Source organism: Heterodontus francisci, chromosome 7, assembly GCF_036365525.1.
Source record: "Heterodontus francisci isolate sHetFra1 chromosome 7, sHetFra1.hap1, whole genome shotgun sequence".
NCBI classification, from domain to species: domain Eukaryota; kingdom Metazoa; phylum Chordata; class Chondrichthyes; order Heterodontiformes; family Heterodontidae; genus Heterodontus; species Heterodontus francisci.
The window spans coordinates 84,128,199-84,151,024 of record NC_090377.1 but is presented as its reverse complement, the minus strand read 5'-3'; positions in this window follow the sequence as shown (position 1 = coordinate 84,151,024).

Below are 22,826 nucleotides of genomic sequence, written 5' to 3'. Positions count from 1 at the left end.
TTATGAAATAAATCACTATATATTTTGACCTATATTAAACTTCAGTTTCCCTGTGTCAGTTAATATCATCCTAATATATTTCGCAAATCCTTTGCTCTACTACTCTTCCTTAGTTTTGTTATGTGCAAAGATGACCAGCTTACAGCCAAAGTAATTTATGTAAATTAAAGTGATCCAAGCACTTAAACATCACCCCATCCCAGTTCATTCCAGACCTGATGTTACACCTATTATGTATACTGTTTGCTATTTTTTTTAAAAAACATGTTCAAAGTGTTTGTTAGCAAATTCATGATGCTGATATAAGTAAATTTTAAGGAGAAAATGTGGTTATGTAAAACTGTTTTACATATGTCCTTTTTAGAATCAAACTTTTTAGCAAAGTGGGCTTTTTTCATGGAGCTTTATTGTACTTGAAAGGCAAACAATTTATAAAAATAGAGAACTCAATTTCTGATTGAGTGAATGACTCTCAAACCATATTTCAGAGAATATTTATATAAAAAAGGAACAGATAGCAGAATTTACTCAATTTCATAAAGTATGTGACTATAACATACAGTAGTTGATCTAATTTTTTCACTTGATACTTATTTAATATGAACTAAATTGCATTATTTTGGAGAAAACTGAAGCACCGGGGATTAAAAACAGCAAGCACAACTCAATAAAACATTCTGATTCACTTAGTATATGGAGCGTATAATTTTGGACACTTCATGTGAGTGGGTCTCTTGAGCGAAAGATAAAAAGCACAGTAAGAGTGGTAGGCACTTCATTCCCTGTGTAATATTCATGAGGCCACTTAGCAGCCCCATCAGATGCACTGTTGCCATATGCAATTGACAGTTCACCTGTAATCTACTGTATTTGTATGCAAATCCCACAATAGAGCTCATTTACTTCTCAAGCCATCACTGGATACAAAACACACACATACGCAGCATAGTTCCAAAATGGAGTGTACTAGCCTCAGAGTACAGAACAGCTCATTATTTACCTGATGATTCTAAAGACAGCACATTTAAATAGTGATCTGTTATGCCATTGCAGGTTTGGCTCGGTAGCCGCAACCCAAAATCCCCTTCCAACATGCATCCAGTGGTATCACCATTACTGTCAAGAAACTGCCATATGTGAATAACTGCATTGCAAACATCAAACATGGCAACCAATTTTCTTTGTTGCTGGTATTGGGAGAACAAGTTTAAGTGGTAGCCAGAATTCAGTTTTTAGTTTGAATTCATGGCTGAGGCATAATTTAAAAAAAAATGTTGAAATAAAGCTGTCTCATTAGGTTTGTCTCCACTGCCAGTATAATAAACCGATAAACTTGAATAAAAGCAAAATACTGCAGATGCTGGAAATCTGAAATAAAAACAAGAAATGCTGGAAATACTTAGCAGATTAGGCAGCATCTGTGGAGAGAGAAGCAGAGTTAACATTTCAGGTCTGTGACCCTTCATCAGTGCTGATGAAGGGTCACTGCACTGAAACACGGGCTAAATTTTATGCTGCCCCAGCGGGTCGGATGGTGGCGTGGGGGCAGCGTAAAATTGAGCGGGAGGCTCCAGGAGGCCTACCCGCCCCGCTCCCGCCTCCAGTCAGGTTTACGGCATCGGGCAGGAGGGGGAAACGGCCTGCCTGCCCGAGGGAAATCAAGGCCCTTAACTGGCCACTTAAGGGCCCTCGCCCGCTTCCACGGGTATTTTACCAGTGGCAAGCAGGCGTGCTGGGGACATGAAAGGCTGCCCAGCAATAGCTGCCGGCCTTTCCGCGTCCTGGGGTGGGGGGGGGGACATGGCATTCGGGCACGAGGGGGGGCATGGCAGTTGGGCACAGGGTGCCCGATTGAGGGCTGCCTCCCAACCCATCCCTGGGACCAAAGATACCCCCCCAAATGACCACTCCAACCTCACCAGGAAAGGACTGATCCCCCTGGTGAGGCAAGCCCAACTTACCCTCCCTCCTGGCTCCAGCAGGTCAGCTGGGCTGCAATCCCAGCAGTGGCCACCGCTCCCAGTGGTGCTGCTGGGACTAAGAGCTGCCGGCTCGCTGATTCGTCGGCAGCTCAATGAGGCGGGACTTCCTCCCTCAAGTGGTGGAAGTCCCGCCTCGGGACAATTAAAGCCCGGGGACCGGTAAAATGCGGGAAGGATCCCCAGGCTAGGTGGAAATGGGTTCGCCACCGACTTTTACATTGGCAAATTCCCGTCCACCTAAGATAAAATCCAGCCCTTAACTCTGCTTCTCTCTCCACAGATGCTGCCAGACCTGTTGAGTATTTCCACCATTTTTGTTTTTACTTTATAAACTTGAATTTGTTTATACAGAAGATTAACAGAAGTGTATTAAATATCTTGTAACATTTTAGTGGCATTTAATAATCAATTTAAGTTGCATCTAATTGCAAATTGAATTTAAGGCTCCGCAGTGCTTATTAGATAAGAAATCTTGTCTTTAAAAAAAAAATCACTCATTTTGAGTAGTTCACAATTAATCGGAGATTAATTTTCTCAGATTTTCCTGGATTGGCATTTATGAAAAACTCTCACTGGTGAGTTACACTGGTTTCGACACCAATCTTGCTGATGGGAATTTATGCCAGAATTTCCTTCTAATCTAATTTGGTGAGGCCAGAATGCAAATAATATAAAGAAATTGTGCCCTGGGGTATAGCTTTAAAAGCAGCATGGAACAAGGCCATTGTTCAGAGTGAGGCTATGGGGTAGAAGGTAATTGGTAGACTGCTTTATTCCTGTAAATTTTAATTAAAAAAATAAGTTGTTCCAGTATCTCAATAGCATTTACATTTTCACAGAGGAATGAGCAGCCAAAAGACAAACCTATTTGGCAGGAGAATGCAACAGGAGATGAGTTCTGGGGCCTTGCACAAGAGAGCACTGCTTGAAGCTCCTGGGGTGATTAGAAGGATCTGGAGCTGTGTTGATCTTCACCTCGATGGATAATCTCCTGCGTGAAGCAGATGGTGGCTTGATATCATCCTACAGAATTTTTATATAAATGGCTGTTAGCTCCCGCTGTGAAGCACAGTCTGATGTGTAGTTATTTAGACAGGTCCTGGAATGACATGCATTCCCTGTACACTTTCTGGGGAATAAATGCATGTGGAGTGGGCAAGTAACACATTATAACTCGTCAAACTCTCTTTAATCATTCGAAAACAAGCGACTGGAAGGAATAATATTGCCTATGACATTGCCCACTGCACCCCTCATCTCAACCACACTGCCCTGAAACCCTTATTTATGCATTGTCGCCTCAGGACTTGATTCCAATGCCCTTCTTTCTTGCAACTCATTTTCACCCTCCATGAACCCCAGCTTGTGCAGAATATAGCTGCTATTACCCTCACTGATCTACACTGCCTCACTCTAAACACCTGCTCCATCTACAAGTCCTTCTATCGATCTCTGCAAATTTGTCCACTTTGTGTTTTTTAAATTTTCTTTCACGGGATGTGGGTGTCATTGCTAGGCCAGGATTTATTGCCCATCCCTAATTGCCCTTGAGAAGGTGATGGTGAGCTGCCTTCATGAACTGCTGCAGTCCATGTCATGTAGGTACACAAACAGTGCTGTTAGGAAGGGAGTTCCAGGAATTTGACCCAGTGACAGTGAAGGAACGGCGATATAGTTCCAAGTCAGGATGGTGTATGGCTTGGAGGGGAACTTGCAGGTGGTGGTGTTCCCATGCATCTGCTGCCCTTGTCCTTTTTAGGTGGTAGAGGTTGCGGGTTTGGTAGTTGCTGTTGAAGGAAGCTTGGTGAGTTGCTGCAATGCATCTTGTAGCTGGTACACACTGCTGCCACTGTGCGTTGGTGGTGGAGTGAATGTAGAAGTTGGTGGATGGGGTGCCAATCAAGTGAGCTGCTTGCCACTTATCACCTCAAGCGTGAGTGTTGTCCACGTCTTGTTGCATATGGACATGGACTGCCTCAGTATCTAAGGAGTTGCGAATGGTGCTGAGCATTGTGCAATCATCAGTGAACATCCCCACTTCTGACCTTATTGTGGAGGGAAAGTCATTGATGAAGCAGCTGAAGATGGTTGGGCCTAGGACACCATCCTGAAGAACTCCTGCAGTGATATCTTGGGTCTGAGATGATTGACCTCTGACAAACACAACCATCTTCCTTTGTGCTTGGTATGACTCCAACCCCTGATTCCCATTGACTTTACTTTTTCTAGGGCTCCTTGATGCCACACTCAGTCAAATGCTGCCTTGATGTCAAAGGCAGTCACTCCTCACCACTTGAGTTCAGCTCTTTTCTCTATATATGATGTTACGACCAGGTGAGAAAGGTGTCTGGGGGTCCCTCTCAGCCTTCACCTGGTCTTGCCGTAACAGGATTTAATTTTAAACACACCGTGTTTTTAGCTCCCCATTGGTGAATCCTTGTTCACTGCTTTCCAATTATAAGGCAAAGAAATCAGCACAAACAGGTTTTCTTAGGTTTAAAGAAAAGATGAACTTTATGACACTTAAACTCTAATTTGGTTAACGCCTACAGATGCATGGCGTGCCCATGCTATCATGCATATGCGATACACACATGTAAATTGAGACAAAAAAGAGCAGAAGAAAAGTAAAGTGGAAAGGTTTGAAGCAATATCTGAAGTGTTGTTACGGTTCTGCGAGCTCACTGTAGCGACCTTGATTGTTGGTAGATCTTGCTTTTCATTGGGGCCCAATATTCTTCTTAAACCTTGTTTGCTGTCGGAGACTTTTCTCTCTTGGGGTTCATGTGTCTTCAGTGAATTCAGAGGCTTGTGAGAAAGGGATGGGAGTAGACAGGAGAGAGTTCTTCTCAGTCCAGGAGCAAATCGAAACTCTGTTCAAACTCTCTGTGGCCAGTTCAAAAGAAAACCCTGGCACAGCCGAGTAGTCATATGACCAGCTGGTCTAACCAGTCCTGGCCCTTGTGGATTGTATCCTCCTTAGCAGGCCCTGGAATGCGCTTCCTCACCTTCAGTGTCTGTTAGTATGTGAATGTTTTTTTTCCAGGCACAGCTGATCTATTTAACAAGTCATTTCCTCGCTCCAACGACAGTTAAAAATCAATGTTCATGACAAAATTAATGTCTCTCATTCTTGGTAGGTGGAGGCCTAGCATGATAATGGACTAAGGTTGTAATGAGGTCAGGAGCTGAGTGGCCCTGGTGGAACCCAAACTGAGTGTCAGTGAGCAGGTTCTTGCTGAGCAAGTGCCGCTTGATGGCACTGTTGACAACACCTTCCATCACTTTACTGATTATAGACAGTAAACTGATGGGGCGGTAATTGGCCAGGTTGGATTTTTCCTGCTTTTTGTGTACAGGACATACCTGGCAATTTTCCACACTGTCTGGTAGATGCCAGTTTTGTAGCTGTACTAAAAGAGCTTGGCTAAAGGCATGGCCAGTTCTGGTGCACTGGTCATCAGTACTAATGCTGGGATGTTGTCCAGGCCCATAGCCTTTGCAGTTTCCAGTGCCTTCAGCCATTTCTTGATATCACGTGGAATGAATGGAATTGGCTGACGACTGGCATCTGTGATGCTGGGGACTTCAGGAGGAGGCTGAGATGGATCATCTGGCTGAAGATTGTTGCAAATGCTTCAGCTTTGTCTTCTGCACTGATGTGCTGGGCTCCCCCATCATTGAAGATGGGGATATTTGTGGAGCCTCCTCCTCCTGTTAATTGTTTAATTGTACACCACCATTCACAACAGGTTTTGGCAGGACTGCAGAGCCTAGATCTGATCCATTGGTCATGGGATCGCTTAGCTCTGTCTATTGCATGCTGCTTCTGCTGTTTGGCATGCATGTAGTGCTGGCTTTTAGCTTCACCAGGTTGACACCTCATTTTTAGCTATGCCTGGTGCTGCTCCCGGCATGCCCTCCTGCACTCTTCATTGAACCAGGGTTGATCCCCTGGCTTGATGATAATGGTAGAGTGGGGGGATATGCCGGGCCATGAGGTTACAGATTGTGGTTGAATACAGTTCTGCTGCTGATGGCCCACAGCGCCTCATGGATGCCCAGTTTTGAATTGTTCGATTTGTTTGAAGTCTGTCCCATTTAACATGGTGGTAGTGCCACACAACACAAGGGAGATTTCCTAATGTATCCATTATCTCTCTGATGTTGGTCTTTTGTACCTTCCAGTGCCACCCCACCTCACCCCGCAACCTTTTGTCTCACCACTGGAACATAGGAGCAGGACTAGGCCATTCAGCCCTTATGTCAATGAGATCATGGCTGATATGTATCTTGGCTCCATTTCCTGTTTTACCCTTGTCTAGCTGTACATATGATATAACCAGAACTTTGTATAGCTGTAGCAAACCAGCTTCTACTTTATATTTCAGCCCTCCAGCTTTAAAGGCCTTTTGATTTTTTTTGTACCTGACCACTACATTTTAGGGGAGGCTGTGGCGTAGTGGTAATGTCACTGGACTAGTTATCCAGAGCCCAGGCTAATGCTCTGGGGACACAGGTTTGAATCCCACCACAGTAGATGGTGAAATTTGAATTCAATTAATACATGTGGAATTAAAAAGCTAGTCTAATGGTGACCATGAAACCATTGTTGATTGTTGTAAAAACCCTCTGCTGTCCTTACCTGGTCTGCCTACATGTGATTCCAGGCCCACAGCAATGTGACTGGATCTTGCATGCCCTCTGAAATGGCCCAGCAAGCCACTCAGTTCAAGAGCGATTAGGGTTGGGCAATAAATTCTGGGCTAGCCAGAGACGCCCACATCCCACAAACAAATAAAAAACAGCGTACATACACCCCAAATCCCTTTGGACCTCCACTGTTCTAGATTTTATCATATAAATAGCACCCAGTTCTATCCTGTTATGGTCCAAAATGGATGATCTCACACTTAACTGTTAAAATCCATCTGCCACAGTTTTGCCCGCTCACTTAATGGGCAGAACTTTAACTGCCAAGGGTGGGGTGGGGGGAAGGATGGTACAGCCCTGAAAAAAGCCAGTGTGCCAGAAACCCAACATGATCCTGCTTTCTCCTGACTTTAACTGGGGCGTGTTTTGTAGGCGTGCGGGAAACCCTTGTGAAGCTGCTGTCGGGTATATAATTTAAATATGTGGACATGCAGTTAATTGAGCCTTTAACCCAGAATTCTGGCATTAACAGCCAGTGCACGCGTTTCCCAAGCTGTGTGGAACTCGACAGGGTAAACATGGAAATAGCACAATGGGGATGTGTTGATCAATGAAACTGACAGGCTTGAAGGCCTTTTAAACAGTGAAACTGCACAGCTGCTGTCCGGTTTATGTAAAAGGCTATTGCCTTTGGGACTTCTTCTGAGAGCAGGCTTTCACTGCTTTACAGGTGATTTCAAACTTTTTGGAAATCATTTCATTTACCTTGGAGTTTGTTCACTTTGATCTGTGCTTCCTGCTGTCCGTCTTTGCTGCAGCATGGGAGCAGCATTTGCAGCTATACCGTGGACCTCTGATGAAGAACAAGGAGAACAGCAGCAGCTGCTTTCTCTGCAGCCACATACTGTTCCACAGGACAGGAGATGGATAAAGAGCTCCAGCTCGAAGGAGGCAATACAGCAAACACAGGATATACAGGCAGAGGATCATCTTCCTGGACATGAAGGAGCAACAGTGCCTCAGGAGGCTTGGGCTTTCACGGCAGGTTGTTACTGACATCTGCAGCTTCCTGGAATGAGACCTCCTTCCAAGTGGACCAGGTGGGCATGCATTGCCAGTGACCGTAAAGATCAGCACCATCCTGAATCTCTTCGCCTCCAGATTCTTCAAGGAATCTGTTGGTGACATCTGCAGAATTTCACAGTCTGCTGCCCACAAATGCTGACTAATGCCATCTTTGTCAGAATCGCCACTGACATCCACTTTATCTGACTGGCCTCATCCATTGCACAGAGGGTCTCACATTTGCTGCAGTGACTGCATTCCCACTAACACAAGAAGTCATTGACTGCACATATGTGGCAATCAAGGCACCCTCAGATCATCCTGGACTATTTGTCAATCAGAAAGGATTTCACTCCATCAATGTGTGACTATCGGAAAGTTTTTCATGCATGTCTGTCCAACAATTCCAGGAAGTAGCCAATTATGCCTTCATTCTGCACCAGTCACAACTCCCACAGGTGTTTGCACCTCCAAACAGAGTCAGCAGATGGCTTTTTGTAGACACGGGTTACCCTCTGAGGATGTGGCTGATGATACCTGGTGAGGATCCCTACTAGTTTTGCAGAGGAAAGGTACAACCAGAGCCACACATGAGCACAAAAGTGCTCATTCAGCAAGCCATTGAATTGCTGAAGATGTGATTCAGGTGCCTGGACACATCTGGGGGTGCCTTTCAGTTTGGGGGTCAATCGACTCAGCCCTAGGTTATTGGTGCAGGAGTTCCTCAGGGTAGTATCCTAAGTCCAACCATCTCCAGCTGCTTTGTCAATGACCTTCCTTCCAACATAAGGTCAGACGTGGGGATGTTTGCTGATGATTGCACCATGTTCAGTCCCATTCATAACTCCTTAGATAATGAGAGGGATGTGCCTGCATGCAGGAAAACCTGGACAACATTCAGTCTTGGGCTGATAAGTGGCAAGTAACATTTGTGCCATACAATTGCCAGGCAATGAACATCTCCAACAATGGAAAATCTTACCATCTCTCCTTTACATTCAATGGCATTACATTTCTGAATTCCTCACTATCAACATTCTGGGGGTTACCATTCATCAGCAACTTAACTGGACCAGCCCCACACATACTGTGGCTACAAGAGCAGGTAAGAGGCTGGGAATTCTGTGGTGAGTAATTCCCCTCCTGACTCCTCAAAGCCTGTCCAACATCATCTACAACACACATGTCAGGAGTTTGATAGATGAGTGCAGCTCCAACAACACTCTAGCAGCTTGACAACAACCAGAACAAAACAGCCTGCTTGATCAGCACCCCATCCACCACCTTCAACATTCACTTCCTCCACCACTGGCAGCAGTGTGTACCATCTACAAGATGCACTGCAGCAACACACTAAGACTCCTTTGGCAGTATCTTCCAAACCCATGACCTCTATCACCTAGAAGGACAAGGGCAGAAGATGCTTGGGAACTCCATCAACTGCAAGTTCCCCTCCAATCACCATCCTGATTTGGAATTATATCACTGATCCTTCACTATCACTGGGTCAATATCTTGGAAACACCTCCCAAGAGCACTGTGGGTGTACCCACACCACAAGACTGCAGCAGTTAAAGGCAGCTGCACACCACCACCTTCTCCAGGGCAATTAGGGATGGGCAATAAATGCTGAACTTGCCAGCGATGCCTACATCCCATGAAAAAAAAATATATACATAACGTTGACATTGTTATAAACACTCAAGTGAATTCTCTTGTGCAACTAAAATGTCTTCCTCTTCTGCTTTCTATTAATCCTATGTAGTGCTAGCCTTGGGATTGTAACAGAGCTAGAAGCAGGCTGTTCCTTCCCTTGCTAACAGCAGAGATGCCCTTGGTGGATGTCCTCTGAGTTTTGGAGCTCATGAGGGCCCTGCCAAAGACTGTCCCACCTGTGCAGGCCCAGACTTGGTCACTGGGGCCAGAGACAGAATGTGAGGCTCTGACTGGGAGTAGGAGAGGGGTGTGCTGTGGATGAGAAGTTGGAGTGTCTTGAAAAGAGTCCCCACTTCCATTTGCCCTTTCTCCATGCTCCCTCTCATGGCCCACCTGCACTTCCTTGCTAGTCAGGAGCTGGCAAGTACTTTGCTACATTCCAGTGAGGCATTGAACAGCCAAGTTTGAGGCTTTCCTCCATCCTGTGTTAAGTGGCAGAATGAGTGTGCAGCCCATTGGTTTGGGCCATCATACACACAGTTGCCTGTGGTGTTTGATCATTCATGCAGGTGGCCATTCACTCCACAGATGTAAACATCAGTGCAAATGCCTGAGAGTTCATATCACTCATGGTAGAGTCAGAATCCCCCCCAATTCTCTCCAAGGGTGCGCACTGCCTCTGGGAATGCTGACAGAACCACACACATTTTCTGTTGCTGCTCTAGAAGTGTCCTCTTTGTGGATGGTCCCTGAGGCTCAGCTTCTGTGTCCAACTGAACAGAGCTTGAGTTCTGCACCCACCGAAGGGAACTCTCCACTGTTGTCCCTGTCTCTAACAACTGCTCACTTGTGTTGTGTGACTTACCATGTGACAATCTAGCTATATCTATTGAAGTAAATAAAAGCAAAATACTGAAAATGCTGGAAATCTGGAAAAAAAAACAAGAAATGCTGGAAATACTCAGTTTTAGCAGCATATGTGGAGAGAGAAGCAGAGTTAACGTTTCAGGCCAGTGACTCTTCATGGAACTGGCAAATATTAGAAATATAAAACGTATTAAGCAAGTGGTGAGGTGAGGTGAGAGTGACTGGCCTTGACATCAAGGCAGCATTTGACCGAGTATGGCATCAAGGAGCCCTAGCAAAACTGAGGTCAATGGGAATCGGGGGGGGGGGGGGTGGGGGAACCCTCCGCTAGCTGGAGTCATACCTAGCACAAAGGAAGATGATTGTGGTTGTTGGAGGTCAATCATCTGAGCTCCAGGACATCACTGCAGGAGTTCCTCAGGGTAGTGTCCTAGGCCCAACCATCTTCAGCTGCTTCATCAGTAACCTTCCTTCAATCGTAAGGAGGATGTTCGCTGATGATTGCACAATGTTCAGCACCATTCGTGACTCCTCAGATACTGAAGCAGTCTGTGTAGAAATACAAAAAGACTTGGACAATATCCAGGCTTGGACTGATAAGTGGCAAGTAACATTCATGCCACACAAGTGCCAGGCAATGACCATCTCCAACAAGAGAGAATCTAACCATCTCCCCTTGACATTCAACGGCATTACCATCGCTGAATCCCCCACTATCAACATCCTAGGGGCTACCATTGACCAGAAACTGAACTGGAGTACCCATACAAATACCGTGGCTACAAGAGCAGGTCAGAGGTTAGGAATCCTGCGGCGAGTAACTCACCTCCTGACTCCCCAAAGCCTGTCCACCATCTACAACACACAAGGCAGGAGTGTGATTGAATACTCTCCACTTGCCTGGTTGCGTGCAGCTCCAACAACACTCAAGAAGCTCGACACCATCCAGAACAAAGCAGCCTGCTTGATTGGCACCCCATCTAGAAACATTCACTCCCTCCACCACCGAAGCACAGTGGCAGCAGTGTGTACCGTCTACAAGATGCACTGCAGCAATGCACCAAGGCTCCTTAGACAGCACGTTCCAAACCCGTGACCTCTACCAACTAGAAGCACAAGGGCAGCAAATGCATGGGAACACCACCACCTGCAAGTTCCACTCCAAGTCACACACCACCCTGACTTGGAACTATATCGCCGTTCCTTCACTGTCGCTGGTTCAAAATCCTGGAACTCCCTTCCTAAAAGCACTGTGGGAGTACCTACCCCACATGGACTGCAACGGTTCAAGAAGGCAGCTCACCAACACCTTCTCAAGGGCAATTAGGGATGGGCAGTAAATGCTGGCATAGCCAGTGATGCCCACATCCCATGAACGAATAAAAAAAAACAGGGTGTTAATTGACAGAAAAATAAACAGCCCTGGCTCCATGCACAAACATGAAAAAAAAGTGGGTAGGTACAGTAGAAACAAACTAAAACAAATAAAATAAACAAATAAAAAAAATTAAGAAAAAATAACTAAAAATAAAAAGGGAGGCCCATCATGCTCTGAAATTATTGAACTCAATGTTCAGTCCGGCAGGCTGTAGCATGCCTAATCGGTAAATGAGGTGCTGCTCCTCGAGCTTGCGTTGATGTTTGCTGGAACTCTGCAGCAATCCCAGGACAGATGTCGGCATGAGAGCAGGGAGGTATGTTGAAATGACCAGAAACCAGAAGTTCAGGGTCATGCTTTCGGACTGAGCGGAGGTGTTCCGCAAAGCAGTCACCCAATCTGCGTTTGGTCTCCCCAGTGTAGAAGAGACCACATTGTGAACAGCGAATACAGTATACTAAATTGAAAGAAGTGCAAGTAAATCGCTGCTTCACCTGAAAGGAGTGTTTGGGGCCTTGGATAGTGAGGAGAGAGGAGGTAAAAGGGCAGCTATTACACCTCCTGCGATTGCATGGGAAGGTGCTTTGGGAAGGGGATGAGGTGGTGGGAGTAATGGAGGAGTGGACCAGGGTGTCAGTGGGAATGATCCCTTTGGATTGTTGACAGGGGAAGGGAGGGAAGATACGTTTGGTAGTGGCATCACGCTGGAGGTGGCAGAAATGGCAGAGCATGATCCTTTTGGATGTTTGGGGCCGAAAGTGAGGTAAAGGGGAACCCTGTCACGGTTCTGGGAGGGAGGGGAAGGGAAGGGGTGAGGGTAGAGGTGTGGGAAATGGGTCGAACACTACTGAGGGCTCTGTTAACCAAAGTGGGGGTGGGGGGTGGTGGGGGGGAAATCATCGGTTGAGGAAAAAGGAAGATATATCAGAAGCACTGTTATGGAAGGTTCCCTCATAAAAGCAGATGCGTTGGAGAAATGCATCAAATTAGAGTCTGTTAGTTGTTGTATGCCCCTCTTTCCTAGACCAGGATCTGGAATCCATGGCCATCTATTGATATCTAGATGTGTATAATCCTGTTATGATGTGACTACTTCGGCCCTTCTTTGTTTCAGAAGAACCCATTCAATTCAGGAATGTTTCATGATGGGTTTAGGATGGGTTAATTGACACCTCTTAGTCTGGAATGTATCCTTTTGTCCTTTTGAGATAGTGAGGTCATTTGAATATACAGGCCAAGTCAGCTGACCTTTGGCCATCTTGAACCTCATTGTCCACTTTTCAAAGGAAAAGTCAATTTCAAAGATTCTATATTGAATAACGTCCGTGTCTCAAAAGTAGGAATATGATATGCCTTTACTGGGAATGTCAGGGTTCTTGACCCACCGCTGTCCCCCTGAGCTGTGATCGGGTTGATTCCATTAAAATTCCAACCTATCTATTAACAGTTCTTTGTTAATTTATGCTCCTGTCTACTTAATATATCACTAACCTTTCATTTGAAGGTGGAGCCTTTAATTTCCTTGGCCCCTCTTTCTGAACTTCTCCCTCAATCCTTCAATCAACACTTTTCTCCCCTCCTTTTCAAATTGAAGTGTTGATTAGTGAAACCAGCCAGCCAATATCCACTGAATATGGGATGATCTTTTCAGCAAAGTTTTCAGTCACTCCTCTTAATCTTTCTCTTCTCTTTGGCTCAATATTCATTTCCCTGTTGGTTTTGGGATATTTTGTATGTTAAATGTGCTTTATAAATGCAAGTTGTTGCAATAGACACAGTCTACAATTACTATTTATGGTTTATTTAAAAATTCTTGGTGTCATATATTGATGTGCTTTATCAAAAATATTAAATTACTGTTCTAACTGGATAGCTAGCATAGAATATATATATCACATATCTATTTTGACATTTTTCATACTTTTAATGTTCATCTGTCCACTATCCATTTCATAAATAGCTGTACTAAACCACAAGAACATAAAAATAGGAGCTGCAGTCAGCCATATGGTCCCTTCAAGCCTTCTCTGCCATTCAATAAATTCACGGCTGATCTATGACCTCAATTCCACTTTCCCACCCAGTTCCCATGTCCCTCGATTTCCTCTAGAGTCCAAATATCTACCTATCTATATCTATCGTTTGTATATTTCAGTTTAAATATATGAAATATTTATTCAATTCTGTGATCAATCATATCTCTGAATTACAAAAATGGCATTTTATCAGTTCTGTGCAGTATTTTGACTCAGTCCACATTCATGTCCCAACTTATCAGAATATTTCTGGGCACAAATAATTACATTTTTAATTCTTACACTAATTCTAGTTTTATTGGCATGAATACAAGTTCTGTAAACAGCGAACAACGCTACTCATTTCTCAATCTTGTTAGTATTGTACCTTTGGTGCCCTCCAGTGGAAATATATCTTTGACAGCAGGCTGTACATCTGTCGTAAAATCATGGCTGAAAATAGAATTTATGACTAGTGCTGCTTTGTAATCTCTACCTCTGCCACTTTCAAAGTAAGTAATTGAGCATTGTAGGCTAGAACGAGTTCCGGTTCAACCTCTTTGTGTGCTGAGTTAATTGGCTGATGTCCAGCTCAGCTTCCAAGCCCATATCCTTTCCATCATAAAGACCACCTACTTCCACCTTATAATTGCCTTGCCACCTTTTGTCTTTTTTTAAAAAAGGAGTGAGACATTTGGCTGTCTCGGAAAAATATAAGAACTGCCCACTTTTAAATAGTTCTAACAAGAGCTGTGGAAAATGGAGGCAAAATTATGGCAATATTCTACATAAATCCTGGAAAGATTGCATCCTGTTGGTTGATTTAAGGTATCAAACCTAGTTAAGGAATCAAACTATCTGTTCTCTCTGCAAAGCAGTAAGTTCATCCCATATTCTGCGAGGAAGCTATTCATTGGATCTTGTCTGGCTGGTTTCACTAATTAACCCTTCAGGAATCTGCTGTTTATATATAGTAACGTTATGCACGTGTAAAGCACATTTTATTGTAATTTTGATAATGGGACGCATGACGAGCATAAACAGTTGTTAAATATACTTTTCCAATATAGCAAGGCTCACACTCACAAAACCAACTTTCTTGCAAATTTTTAAATAAAACCAAATACACCCAATTCAATTTTTACTTCATATTAAGCAGCAATACCAAGGTCTGGTGCAACAGATTTCGGAGCTGCAACCAGACTCTGTATATCATGAAGGACATAATCACACAGTTATGACTGATGAATAGCAGAATGAATTCAACCACACAAAAGAAGGGGGTGAATTGAATAACAGAGCTGGAGGATGTGCTTGAAGTCAGAAAATAAGAAATGGAAAGATATAGAATATTCCGTTTAAAAATTGAATATATGCTGTGTGAGGGAGATAAACTATGAACCTAATGTAACTGAATAAACAAATTAATAAAGTACTTAAATTTATATGGTAACTTTCACATTTTTGGGATATGCGAAAGCACTTTACAACCAAATAATTCCTTTTAAAGTGTAGTTACTGTTCTGTTGGCAAATGCAGCTGCCAACGTATGCACAACAAGCTCCCACAAACAGCAGTGAGATTAATGACCAATTAGTCTGTTTTAATGAAGTACAACTCCTGCTGTTTTTAATAGTGCAATGGTATTTTTTAATAAACCCCCCAGAAGGATGATGGATTTGGTTGAATATTTCATCTGAAAGACTATATCTTCAATACAAACATTCCTTCAGTACTGCACTGAAGTGGTAACATAGATTTTGTGTTCAAGTCACTGAAGTGGGACTTGAACCTACAGCCTTTTGACTTCAAGGAAAAAGTGCTACAACTGGCCCATGATAAAATGATCTGTTGGTGTGAATGGGTTCTATGGGCTGTACTGCTCCTTTAAAGGGAACCTAATTGATAACCAGTCGCTGTAAGTAAGCATGCAGGTGCAGCCGGTAGTTAAGAAGGCAAATGGTATGTTGGCTGTCACAGCGAGAGGACTCAAGTACAGGAGCAAAGATGTCTTGCTGCAATTATACAAGGCCTCGGTGAGACCACATCTGGGATATTGTGTGCAGTTTTGGTCTCCTTATCTGATGAAGGATATTCTTACTATGGTGGGAGTGCAGCAAAGGTTCACCAGAATGATTCCTGGGATGGCAGGACTGGCGTATGAAAAGAGATTGGGTCGATTAGGCTTGTATTCGCTAGAGTTTAGAAGAATGAGAGGGGATCTCATAGAAATCTACAAAATTCTAACAGGACTGGACAGACTAGATGCAGGAAGGATGTTCCCGATGGCGGGGGAGTCCAGGACCAGGGGTCACAGTCTAAGGATAAGGGGTAAGCCATTTAGGACTGAGATGAGGAGAAATTTCTTCACCCAAAGAATGGTGAGCCTGTGGAATTCTCTACCACGGAAAGCAGTTGAGGCCAAATCATTAAATATATTCAAGAAAGAGTTAGATGTTCTTAGGGCTAATGGGATCAAGGGATACGGGGAGAAAGCGGGAACAGGGTACTGAGCTTGGATGATCAGCCATGATCGTATTGAACGGCGGAGCAGGCTCGAAGGACCGAATGGCCTACTCCTGCTCCTATTTTTCTATGTTTCTATAATTTTCTGCAATGTAACAGTTGGGACATGTAGGATCCATTGGGGAAGGTTTGGGTTGGTGAGCAGGAGGGAGGGGGGAGCAAATAGAAGAGTTGAACAGATGCTCTCTTTCTCTTTGGTGACAAAGAAATCCATGAGCTATTGGAGGTAAAGGTAAAGAGGGCGGGAATGGGTTTCAAGGTGGTAGTTGTTAAAAGGGAAAAGAAACCTGGGATTACTTTTGCCCTGCAGGATGATAATAGAGTAATGGATGGTTTGGGCAGAGGATTGCAAGGTCTAGTGGAGCTTGATCTAGTCCAGCCAGGGTGATGGATAACTAAAACAAAAACAAGAAATGCTGGAATCACTCAGCAGGTCTGGCAGCATCTGTGGAAAGAGAAGCAGAGTTAACGTTTCGGGTCAGCGACCCTTCTTTGGAACTCAATGGATAACTAAGCCAGTTGAGTGCCAGGTCTGTTCAAGTTTGTGTCACTTGGACTTGAAGTGAAGTTGGGAGAGGGAAAGTAAACTAAATGCTACAATTTTAAAGGGGGTGCAACAGCAGAGAGACTTGGGGTTCACTTACACAAATCATTGAAGGTGGCAGGATATATTGATGTGTGTTTTGCTTTTTTTTTTGAAAAAAAAGTGGACAGAATCCTTAGTTTTATAAATAGAGGCATAGAGTACAAAAGCAAGGAAGTTATGATGAACATTTTATAAATCATTAGTTAGGCCTCAGCTGGACTATTGTGTTCATTTCTGGGCATCACACTTTACGAACGATGACAAGACTTTCGAGCAGGTGCAGAGGAGATTTACTAGACTGGTACAGGGATGAGGGACTTAATAATGTGGCAAAATCAGAGAAGCTGAGGTGAGGGGTGGTGGGGCAGAGAATTTTTTAATGCAGCGAGTAGTTATGATCTGGTGTGCCTTGCCTGAAAAGATGGCAGAAGCAGATCCAATAGTAATTTTCGAAGGGAATTGGATATACACTTGAAAAGGAAAAATCCCATAGCTATGGGGAAAGAGCAGGGGAGCCGGACTGATTGTCTCTTTCAATGATTCTACGCAGGCACTATGGGTCAAAAGGTCTCCTTTTGTGCTCTGATTCTAGGGAATGATTGAGAAGGTTTCTCAGGTGCTGTATATTTCTAGTATCTTCTATTATAAGATCAGAGCTTCTGTTATTTGTCATTGCTTCTGGTCTGTTAATTCCATACACCTCAAACCTCTTGAGGTAGAGGACTATTATTGTGTTTTTCCTTTGGCTGCCATCAGTCTACTTAATTAAGTCTTGCATCTAGCCCGACCCACCCTGTGTGCGAAATAAACACCAAACTACCAATCCATACAAAATCAACTACAGAAGTTGTATATTTTAAAAAAATGTAAATTTATAGTATAACACTTTAAAAACATTAATTTACAAACGTTTAAGTGTATGCTCACAAGCTGTCAGAAATCCATCCATTTAGATTTGCCTCAAGAGAGGCGCATTAACTCAGCGGGTGGGGGTGCTGCGGCTTGTGATTTACTGCCTTCCTGGAGCTTGTTTTGTTATGCTCTGCTGTCTCTTCTGATGTTTTCCAGACCTCTTTGGATGTGCAACCTCTGTGCCCAGCAATATCATTGCTCACCCTTCCTAGCTCCAGTTCAGCCCTTCCGGCCAGCTCTACCTTGACCCACCACTCAAGTGCCAGGTTCTGCTGTTACTCTTGTCGTCATCATCAGATTGCTGCTGAGAGCTGCTGTATTTCTCCCCTATTGTTGCATGATCTTTTTGGCTGCAGGTCACCGTCTCGTTGTTTGCTGGGTGATTTCTGGAAGAATGTTGCTGCATTTCATGCACTTTTACAAGTAAGACAGAGAGTCAAAATCAAGCTATCAAGCTATTTCGAGACTATAGTTTCAGCAGTGGTCCTGGTAAAGGGCTGTTGGTGAGAACCAAATGATGGTTCGGGTGAGATACTGAAAAGAGAGAAGACACAGAGACTTAAAACAGTGAGAGAAAGAATGAAGACATTCAGACAGATAGACATCGCAGTAAGAAAAGTATGCGTTATAGAACAAGCGAAGGAGAAAGATTAGAAGACAAGAAAAGTACAGAGAGCAATACCGAAAATTAGCATAGGATAAAAATGAGAGTTGCAGAAAGGGAGAAATATTTTTGCCTTACTTTTCACCATATTATACAGAAGGGAAAAAGAATAACAAAATGTAAGAATTTATCTTCTAATTCTGGATTCAGAAGATTTATCCCATTTATATTACGGACATGGGGGGACGTTCAGTGCTAGTCACCATTATTTTGGTAATGTGCACTTCAATTATTTGTATAGTTCCTGTGCACTCATCATAGTGGACACATTGGCCAGAATTTTATGCCCCTCCCACTCCAGGAGCGGGTTGGGAGGCAGGGGACTGTTGTGTGATTGTCTTTAAGAGTAATGTACCTTTAAGATCTTAGAGTATGTTAATGAGCTGAGTACCAGGATGCAGACATGTGACTACATGTATTGTAACACCAAGAGGCAAGACCTGCAGATGGATAGCTCTGTACTGTATAAAATTGTTAGCTGTTTAATAAACCTGCTTAGAGATCTTCAACTCTCTGAATTCCACGCATTTCATTTTATATTGCACCAGACAACATAAAAAAAAGCTGCTTATTTCATGGTGGCAGCGGTGGGATGAAAAAAATACAAGTTTGAAAACCACAGGAAAGCAGCTTTAAAAATACCTACAGCTAGAAGAGAGAAAGTTAAAAGAAACACTGGCCCAAACAGTGTAAAGACAGCTGCAGAGACAGAGCTCTGAATGACAGACAGGCTGCAGATCAATCACTGTGATTGGGTGAGTCAGTATGCTGACTGTAGTGGAACCCCAGTTTTTTTTTAGAGAAGCCATGAAGTCTTTAAAAGATTGATTTCTTTTTCTCTCAGGGAGCCTTTGAGAGAGTAAAAAATACGGGGAAGACCCAATCCATTCGTTCGGCTGTTTGAGTCCCTGTCATTACTGGAGGCGCGGGACTCCTCCATTCACGTTAGCTGTCTAATAAACCTGTTTAGAGATCTTCAACTATCTGAACTCCACACATCTTATTTTATGTTGCACCAGGCAACGTAAAGAAGTATCTCGTTTCAGGGGTGCGTAAAATCGGGTGGGATGGCAGGGGTTGCTGTGTCCGTTGCCTACCCACTCCCGCTGGTATTTTACTAGCTGAGGGGGAGGTGACAGGCAGCCCACTTCCTGCTGTCACTAGTATTTTAGCAGCACGTCATCACCTGGGGAGGCTGCCCAGTTAAACCAGGCAGCTTCGTTGGGGGAGGGGTGGGTCCCTCCTGATTGGGCACCCTGTGCCCCACAGAGGGGCAGAAGCCACGACCTCAGGCAATTAATTTCCTGAGGCACACAACATAACAGCGTGACTTTCCAGCTGGTGGGCAAGGCCACGGCCTCCTTGTTAAATCCTAGCCATAGTTGCACTGAGTTTCTAATCCATATGATTTTTGTGTAGGTTATACAATCCCTCCATATTCAGGTTTAGCCTTGGCTAAAATAGAACCATAAGCAACGTTGAGGATAAATGAAGGATGAGTGTATCCTTTCAGCTCTTCCATTGTCTGTAACATGTCCCACATCATTTTAAATTTACAATCTACTCTTAATACAGAATTGCTTAATTCAAATTATGCAGTCACTCAAATTGAAATCACACAAAGATGTCTCTGGTGCTGTTTTATTTAAATTGCTTAATTCAACTTCCAGCAAAAACAGGTGACTGTGTCTACATTTACTACGCTAGGTGGCAGGGTTTTCCATATTTTAGCAGTCCTGTTTATTGGGAGCTTTGCTGAATTTCACTGAGCCCTCGAAATTTTTTTTTTGCTAGCTTTTTTGAGCTGAGGAATTCCAAAGCAACAGATCATGTTTACTTCTATATTCTGACTGTCATCATAAATGTTCTAATTGCAGTGTTGAAATTGGTAAATTGGTGTAGAAACACTTAAGAATTAATTTTGTTCCTTATGGCAGTTCGGATACTGTCATTTATTTAGGTGAAGAATTCTAGTTTCTCAAAAGAGCTTCCAAATTTGTGATAATAGGTAGCACGCAATAGCTACAGTTGGCTAAATAATTAAATCTTTGTGTTAATATATTTGTGGTGTCTTTTAATATCACTGCCAATTTAATGCCAAAGTACTAACATTTAATGGCTATGCATGATATGTAAAGGGATGATTATTTCTCTTCTCTTCCCAACTAGGCAGGCAAATATTATGTGACCAACCCTCACTATGATGGCAAGAGACATTCTAGGAACAAAGCTCTATCCAAGGTCAGGGAGAACCATTGAATCATAAAGTCAATCACTGATCTAAGCAAAAAGACAAGCCACTAAGGTGTAATTCCAAACATTTATTTTTAATTGACTAACTAAGCTCAAGATTCATTTCCTGATCCCATTAATGTTGTCATTTAAATTAATGATACCAGAGCACTTGTGGCTTTGCCGGTGACTTGGAGAACTCTGGGATGGTGCTAAATCCAGTCTAGTCAGATAAAATTACCATTGACATTTGGTTCTGAAAGATAGGATAATTAAGGTGTATGCACTCTATTTGCAAAGACTGATCCCTTTGTCAACATATCAATTGCCATGAGGCAGGATAACGATCATTCCCTGCTTTGTTATTCCACATCTGACCTCCGTAACATCACCTGTCCCCGTCCTTGGCTCACCCCATCTGCGGCTGAAACTCATTCACGTTTTTTGTTCCCTCCAGACTTGACTTTTCCAACATTCCTGTTGATCTCCCATTTCTTCCCTCTGTAGACTTGAGCTCATCCAAAAATCTTCTGCCCATACCTGAAATCACACCAAGTCCTGTTCACCCATCATCCCTGTGCTTGCTGCCTGGCTCCCAGTCCAGCAATGCCTCAATTTTAAAATTCTCATCCTTGTGTTCAAATCCCTCCATGACCTCTCCCTTCTCTATCTCTAACTTCCTCCAGCTCTACAATCCTCTGAGATCTTTGCTCCCCTCAATTCTGGCCTCTTGCTTATCACTGATTTTAATTGCTCCATTATTGGCGGCCATGTCTTCAGCTGCCTCGACCCTAAACTCTGAAATTCCCTCTAAACCTCTCCGTTTCTCTACTTCTCGTTCCTCCTTTAAGACAATCTTTGAAACTGAACTCTTTGACCAAGCTTTTGGTTATCTGCCCCAATATTTCAGCAGTTCTGGGCATCACATCCTAAGAAGAATATATTGGCCTTGGAGGGAGTGCAGTGTAGATTTACCAGAATGATTCTTGGAATCCAAGGGTTACGTTATGAGGCACAATTGCACAAATGGGGTTGTATTCCTGGAATTTAGAAGGTTAAGCGGTGATTTCATCGTAGTTCTCAAATTATTAAGGGGAATCGATGGGGTAGGTAGAGAGAAACTATTTCCACTGGTTGGGAAGTCTAGGACTTGGGGGCATAGTCTAAAAAATTAGAGCCAGGTCTTTCTGGAGTGAAATTAGGAAATACTTCTACACACAAAGGGTGATGGCAGTTTGGAACTGCCTTCCACAAAGAGCAATTGATGCTAGATCAATTGCTCATTTTAAATCTGAGATTTAGATTTTTGTTGTTCAATAGTATTAAGGAATATGAAGGGAAGCTGGGTATGTGGAGTTAGATTGTAAATCAGCTGTGGACTAATTGAATGGTGTAACAGGTTTGAGGAAATAAATGTGCACTCCTGTTCCTATGTTCCTAATATCTCTAAGTGGCTTGTTGATAATGATACTTGATAACTCTGCTGTGAAGTGCTTTGGGGCATTTTACTACACTAAAAACACTATATAAATGAAAGTATTTGTTGTTTTCTGCACAAGGTGGTATGTTTAATACACTCTCTATATATCAGATGTGTCAGGTGATTAGCATCTTTTATTTCCAATACATTGTGATTCCAAAATGAGAAGACTCGCCCACAAAAACTTAATAAAAACCCTTATTAGAAAATTCATACCTACAATTATTCAGGAAACTCTACAACTTGTTTTTCATTAGTTAATTATTTCTGCATTACTACCAGGGAACACCAAAGGAAGTTCTTCTGCTTCCCGAAGGCAGGAACTATCATTGCAACGTACTAACATTTGGGTTCATGAACAGAGTTTTTTTTTAGTAAACACTATGAATAATGAATCACATTTGTAACTAGCTGTCTGGCTGTTTCAAGCATATTACATATTCCAAAACTTGAATCAGAGCAATGGACTCTTAGAAAAAGGGAAAACTACTTATACAGTTGGGATCATGGGTTCAGAAGAATTGCAGCCTTCCTAAAACATCATTGCCATAACGACTGAGTATCAGATGTTAGGCAAGTTGTCTTTAAATTAATTAAAAAGAAACAGCATTGTTTCATGTGGAGAAAGATAAGATTTCACTTTGCATATTGCCCCATCAAAGCTCGTGCTTCTAAGTGCTGTAATTGCTGATTATGACATCCAGCTGCATATTGAACATCCTAATACCCTGCACATTACAAAACCACCGTCTGCTAATCAATACAAGGAAGACTTGGATGATGTTCTTTTCATAACACTGACTCAAATCA